Source organism: Ochotona princeps, chromosome 6, assembly GCF_030435755.1.
Source record: "Ochotona princeps isolate mOchPri1 chromosome 6, mOchPri1.hap1, whole genome shotgun sequence".
Lineage (NCBI taxonomy): Eukaryota > Metazoa > Chordata > Mammalia > Lagomorpha > Ochotonidae > Ochotona > Ochotona princeps.
The window spans coordinates 25,080,168-25,085,775 of NC_080837.1; positions in this window are offsets into that span (position 1 = coordinate 25,080,168).

The window sequence follows — 5,608 nt, forward strand, 5'->3', positions numbered from 1 at the left end:
GCTTTCCCAGGCCACAAGCAGGAAGCTGGATGGACGGGGCTGCCAGGATTAAAACCGGCGCCCATAGGGGATCCTGGTGCATGCAAGGCAAGGACTTTAGCTTCTAGGCTACTGTTCCACACCCTTCTCTCTCTCTCTCTCTCTCTCTCTCTCTCTCTCTCTCTCTCTCTTTCCTCTCTCTCTCTCTCTCTTAATTTATTTGAGAGGTAGAAGGGAAGAGAAAGTGAGAAAACGAGCAGATCGGGCGGCAAGGTGGCAGTGGGTGGAGAGATGAGGAATGCCAGTTCTGCTGCTTCACTTCTCAAATGCCTGCGGTGACCAGGAGTCAAGGATGAGAATTCAGAACCCAATCCAGGTTGCTCATGCAGAAAGTAAGAACTCTACGGCTTAAACCAACACCTGCTGTTGGCCCAGGGTCTGGAGTAGTAGGAAGCTAGAATTGAGAACAGAGCCAGGTTTGAACCCACCTGTTTTGATATAGGAGGAAAGTATTATAACCACTCAGCCAAACACTCAGCCTCATTACCTTTATTTCCCAACCTGTGCCTTAAAAATAACCCTCCTTGACTCCCCTGCTGGGCCACTGCTCCCACTGGTGAACATGAGAACTGGGACAAGTGGCAGACAGGGCTGGGCAGGGCTACAACACTCATTGGCCTGCATGTGAGCTGGGTTAGGGGCAAAGCCAAGCTGGATTAAGCAACTGTACCTACTGGTGCAGGCATGAGCCAGAGTAAGAGCAGGCTGGTTGGGCTTTGCCTTTGAATCAGCTGGTAAATGCTGGGACTGGGGGCAAGTCCTATCAAGTTAGACTGCAGAACCACCTGGAAAGTACAAGATCCAGGATTGAGAGTGGGTCCAGTAGGGAAACTGTGGGCACCGCTCTGATAGGCTAGAGCTCCCACCAGTGAGCATGAGAACCAGGGCTGCGGGTGGACCTGGCTGGACAGGCGGTAGCACCCGCCAGCAAAAGTGTGGGCTGGATAGTGGGGTCAGCTGGGCTGAGCGAGGTTGCAGCATCCATTGGTGTGTATGAGAACTGAATGAAATGTGGAACAGATCAGACCAATCTGCATTATCATGTGCAGGAACCAGGACTGGGAGCAGGTCTGGTGGGGTTATTGGGGATTGTTCCAACTGGGCTGCAATTCCCGCTGTGTAGGTGAGGGCAGAGTGTGCGGTGGCCAGGATTGGGCTGGGCTGGGCTGGGCCACAGCATCCACTGGTTTGTGCAAGAGATGGGGCTGCAGACAAAACCAGTTCAGCAATCACAGCAAACTCTGTATGTATGTGGGTGTGTGTGTAAGCTGATCTGATGTGTGTGACAAATTCAGCTGGACCCTATGCTGATTGGCACACAGGGTCAGGTCTGGGGTCATCTGAGACAAGGTTTCTTTGGAGACCACCATCACCAACTGAACCTCTGGACTCAAACTCCAACCACAGGGAGAATCACAGTGGAGTACATGTGTCAGAACTAGGCCTCTGCAGTTGCTGAAGACAGTGCAGTGGACAGCATGCCCAGATGCACATTGAGGTCCACTGGGGCCTACGGAACAAATAGTACCATAGCAGAGGATGAACAAATTGTACAACTCTCCCAGTCAAGTGCTGACAGTAACTGTCTGAGTGAATAGAGACTCTAAGGTGGACAGTGTCAGCCAATGGATTTTGGAAGGATTTCATTATCAGTAGCATTTCAGAGCTGTCAAAACATTTGAGCAGAACCCTTGGAGCATGCTCTGGGATGCCATTGAGTGACCTTCCCCAATCCTTGGGTATTGATACAGTTAGGATACCGGGTGTAGTTTCTCTGCTCTGTCCCTTTCACCCAGATACAGGAAGAAGAAAAAGAAAATTAGAAACAATGGTCTCACCCACTTTCCCCTAACCCTCAACCCTCCCCACCCTTATCAGTGGTCCACATGGGCGTGCATCCTTCTCAACTATGTAAATGTCATCAAGAATGAAAGTTTTAAAAATGCAAAAAAATAAATTTGACGTTTTAAACGTTAAAAAAAAAAATAATAATCCTTGTCAGCTCTCCCCGAGTATTTGGAGCAAATCCTCCTCCCTCATCTCTATAAGATTACTCCCAGCCTAAGGTATAGAAGTGTTGCGAGTTATCATTGAAATATGTGAGTTGACAGCCAAGTAAGTGGAGTTGACATAAAATCTAATGTTTCGGGCCAGTGTGATGACTCAGCTGGCTAATCCTCCATCTGCAGGGCCAGCATCCCATATGGGAGCTGATTCTTGTCCCGGCTCCTCCATTTCCCATCCATTTCCCTGCTTATGACCTGGAAAAGCAACAGAAGATGGCCCAAGCCCTTGGGCCCCTGAACCCACATGGAAGACCCAGAAAAAGCTGCCAGCTCCTGGATTTTGATCAGATCAACTTTGACTGTTGTGGCCATTTGGTGTATAAACCAGCAGCTGGAAGATCTTTCTCTCTGTCTCTCCTCCTCTCTGTGAAATCTGCCTTACCAATAAAAATAAATCTTTTAAAATATCCTCATCAGGGCCTGGCGGTGTGGCCTAGCAGCTAAGGTATTCGCCTCGAACGCCCGGGATCCCATGTGGGCGCCGGTTCTAATCCCGGCAGCTTCACTTCCCATCCAGCTCCCTGCTTGTGGCCTGGGAAAGCAGTAGAGAATGGCCCAAGGCTTTGGGATCCTGCACCCACGTAGGAGACCCAGAGGAGGTTCCAGGTTCCCGGCTTTGGATGGGTGCAGCACCAGCCATTGCAGTCACTTGGGGAGTGAGTCATTGGACGGAAGATCTTCTTCTCTGTCTCCCCTCCTCTCTGTATATCTGACTTTGTAATAAAATATATATATATATATATATATATACATCTCCTCATCAGCTTTCTCCCAATATTTAGAGCAAACCCTCTCCTTCTCAATAATGTCACTCCCATCACAAAGTGGCAGAAGTGTTACAAGTTGTTGAAATATGTCAGTTGACATCCAATTGAACAGACTTGACCTAAAAATCTCGTGTTGTCTGGCTCAGTTAGGACCCTGTGTTCCTTGCGAACTTTAACTGTTCTTGGTGGACTTGCCACTGGCCAAGGTGGTGCCTTCAGGACTTCCCGAGCATGATGCCCACACTGACTGCTACTCACCTCCCTTGTGCCTTCTATTGACTCCTCACCAATTCTCACTTTGCCAAGGAGGTGATGCTGTCTCAGTCTTGGCCCTCAGCTTTCCTCATGGAATGATTAGGGTAATTCATTTAACCTCTACTCTGTGTAGGCCGAGCACTGTGACTGACTCGTGTCTCTCCAGAACAGGGTGTTTTATCCCCAGTGACTCAGAGTGTAAGCTTATTTGCAATGAGGGCAGCTGCAGGTGTAATGAGTGAAGATGGAGTCTCACTAGAGCAGGGTTAGCTGCTGGACCCCGCCCCCCCGGGACTGTCACCATCATAAAGCGGCCAGGGAGACACGGGGAGATCACCACTGAGGATAAAGGATAAAGGAATGGTGCAGCTGCAAGCCGAGGAGAGCACAGGTTGCGAGCCACTCAGCAGCCAGAGGAGAGCACAGAGCTGCTCATCTCCAGCCCCCAGAAGGAGCCGATCTTGTCTGCACAACTGTGAGGCATTACACTTCTGTTTATGAAACCTCATCGTTTACGATACGCTTGTACTGTAGCAGCAGGAGGAAACTCAAACCTGAGCGATTCCTGATTTAGAAAAAGTCAAGAAACAGATGAGATGGTCAGCCTGCTGGTCTGTGATTAATCGTCTTGCACAATATTTGGCTCCAAATTGCCTGCCTTTTTGGCTAAACCCTAACAACCCTGAGGTCTCAAGGGAAGGGCAGTGTCTCACTGTCCAGGCTTTGGCACCGATCCACTTTCTGAAATCCCGCTAGCCACTGAGTCTGCTTTCTGAAGTTACCCACACCACCGCAGCCACAGCCCAGGCCCCCAGAGGCACGCTCCCTCTCTCCCTCACTTCTACTGCCTTGACCCCTTCTCGGACCCTCTAATCTCACTGACTTGGCTTGAGTCACACCCTCAGATTTCCAACGACCCCCAACAGAACAGTGTCTGGAACTTTCTGCTATGGCCAACTGCCACCTTTTCCTTTTTCCACTAACAGCTGATTCTTCAGATATATGGTCCAGATCAGCTGTGATTGTAAAGCTGATTGCCTTGTCACATGTGCTTGCTCCCTCCGGCTGTCACCTCTCCAGTCTTCGAAGGACTAAGGAGAACAGCAGTAGCATTCATTGAAACAAGTAAAACCTCCGACTTGCTTGGCTTTCCACCTTTTAAGACTTGGATAACGATGGCTCTTCTTCTTACCCAATATTTGCCTTGATAATAAACGGAGTTAGTGCTTCACCTGCTCTGTTCCCATTTCTGCTTCCAAACTTTTCAAACAGGGACCTTTAATGGGGAAGCAGATGCTTCTTTTTTCAAAAAGGTTTATTTATTTGAAAGGCAGAGAGGATCCGGCGCAATAGCGTAGTGGTTAAGGTCCTTGCTTTGAACGTGCCCGGGATCCCATATGGATGCCGGTTCTAATCCTGGCAGCCCTGCTTCCCATCCAGCTCTCTGCTTGTGGCCTGGGAAGACAGTCAAGGATGGCCCAAGGCTTTGGGACCCTGCACCCACGTGGGAGACCCAGAAGAGCTTCTGGCTCCTGGCTTCGGATTGGTTAAGCTCCAGCCGTTGCGCTCACTTGGGGAGTGAACCATCGGACGGAAGATCTTCGTCTCTGTGTGTCTCTGCTCCTCTCTGTGTATCTGCCTTTCCAATAAAAATAAGTAAATAAATCTTTTTTAAAAAGGCAGAGAAAGATCCTGCATCCATTGGTTCACTCCCCAAATGGTTCCAACTGGAGCTGGACTGATGTAAAGACAGAAGCTTCATCCAGGTCTCCCACATGGATGCAGGGGCTAAAGCACTTGAGCTATCCTGCACTGTCTTCCCATGCACATTATAGGGAGCTGAATCAGAAGTGGAACAGCTAGGACTCATTGGTGCCCATGATGTAAGCAGTCATTTTACCCACTATGTCGCAGAGCCAACCTCAGGGGAGATGCTCCTTGTGACTCTGTGTGTTCTACAGAGAAGCTTCTTTCTGAAGAGTGGTCCCAGTCCACAGGTGTGAGCTCCAGGCACTCAGCCACACTGGGAGACTGTGTGGCCTTGGCCACAGCTGATGCATCCAAGGGATGGCTCTGCCCCCTCTGCTCCTGCCCTAGAATGTAAGACCTGGAAGGGAGGGACTGGGACCTCAGATACGGTTGGTGCTCAGTCCATCAGTGGCTGGACTCCAGGGAGGAGTCTGACTTCACTACTCAAGCACATAGAATGTCCTGGGTTCTTTCATTCCTGTGTCGTAGTCCTCGGATTCTGATTCCAAAGAAACCCTACAGAGACTTCTGCTTTCTAGTCTGCCTTGGAAGTTATCATTCCTACCTGTATAGAACAACAACAACAAAACTGAAGAGGCTGAAGATGAAGAAATCTTCTTAGAGGACATCAGAGAAGCAAGCCCACGGGGCAAAGTGCTGCTGCCGGAAATGAGAAGATGGATGGAAGGACACAGAAAAGCGCAGTTAACAGAGCGGAAACTCAGGAACAGA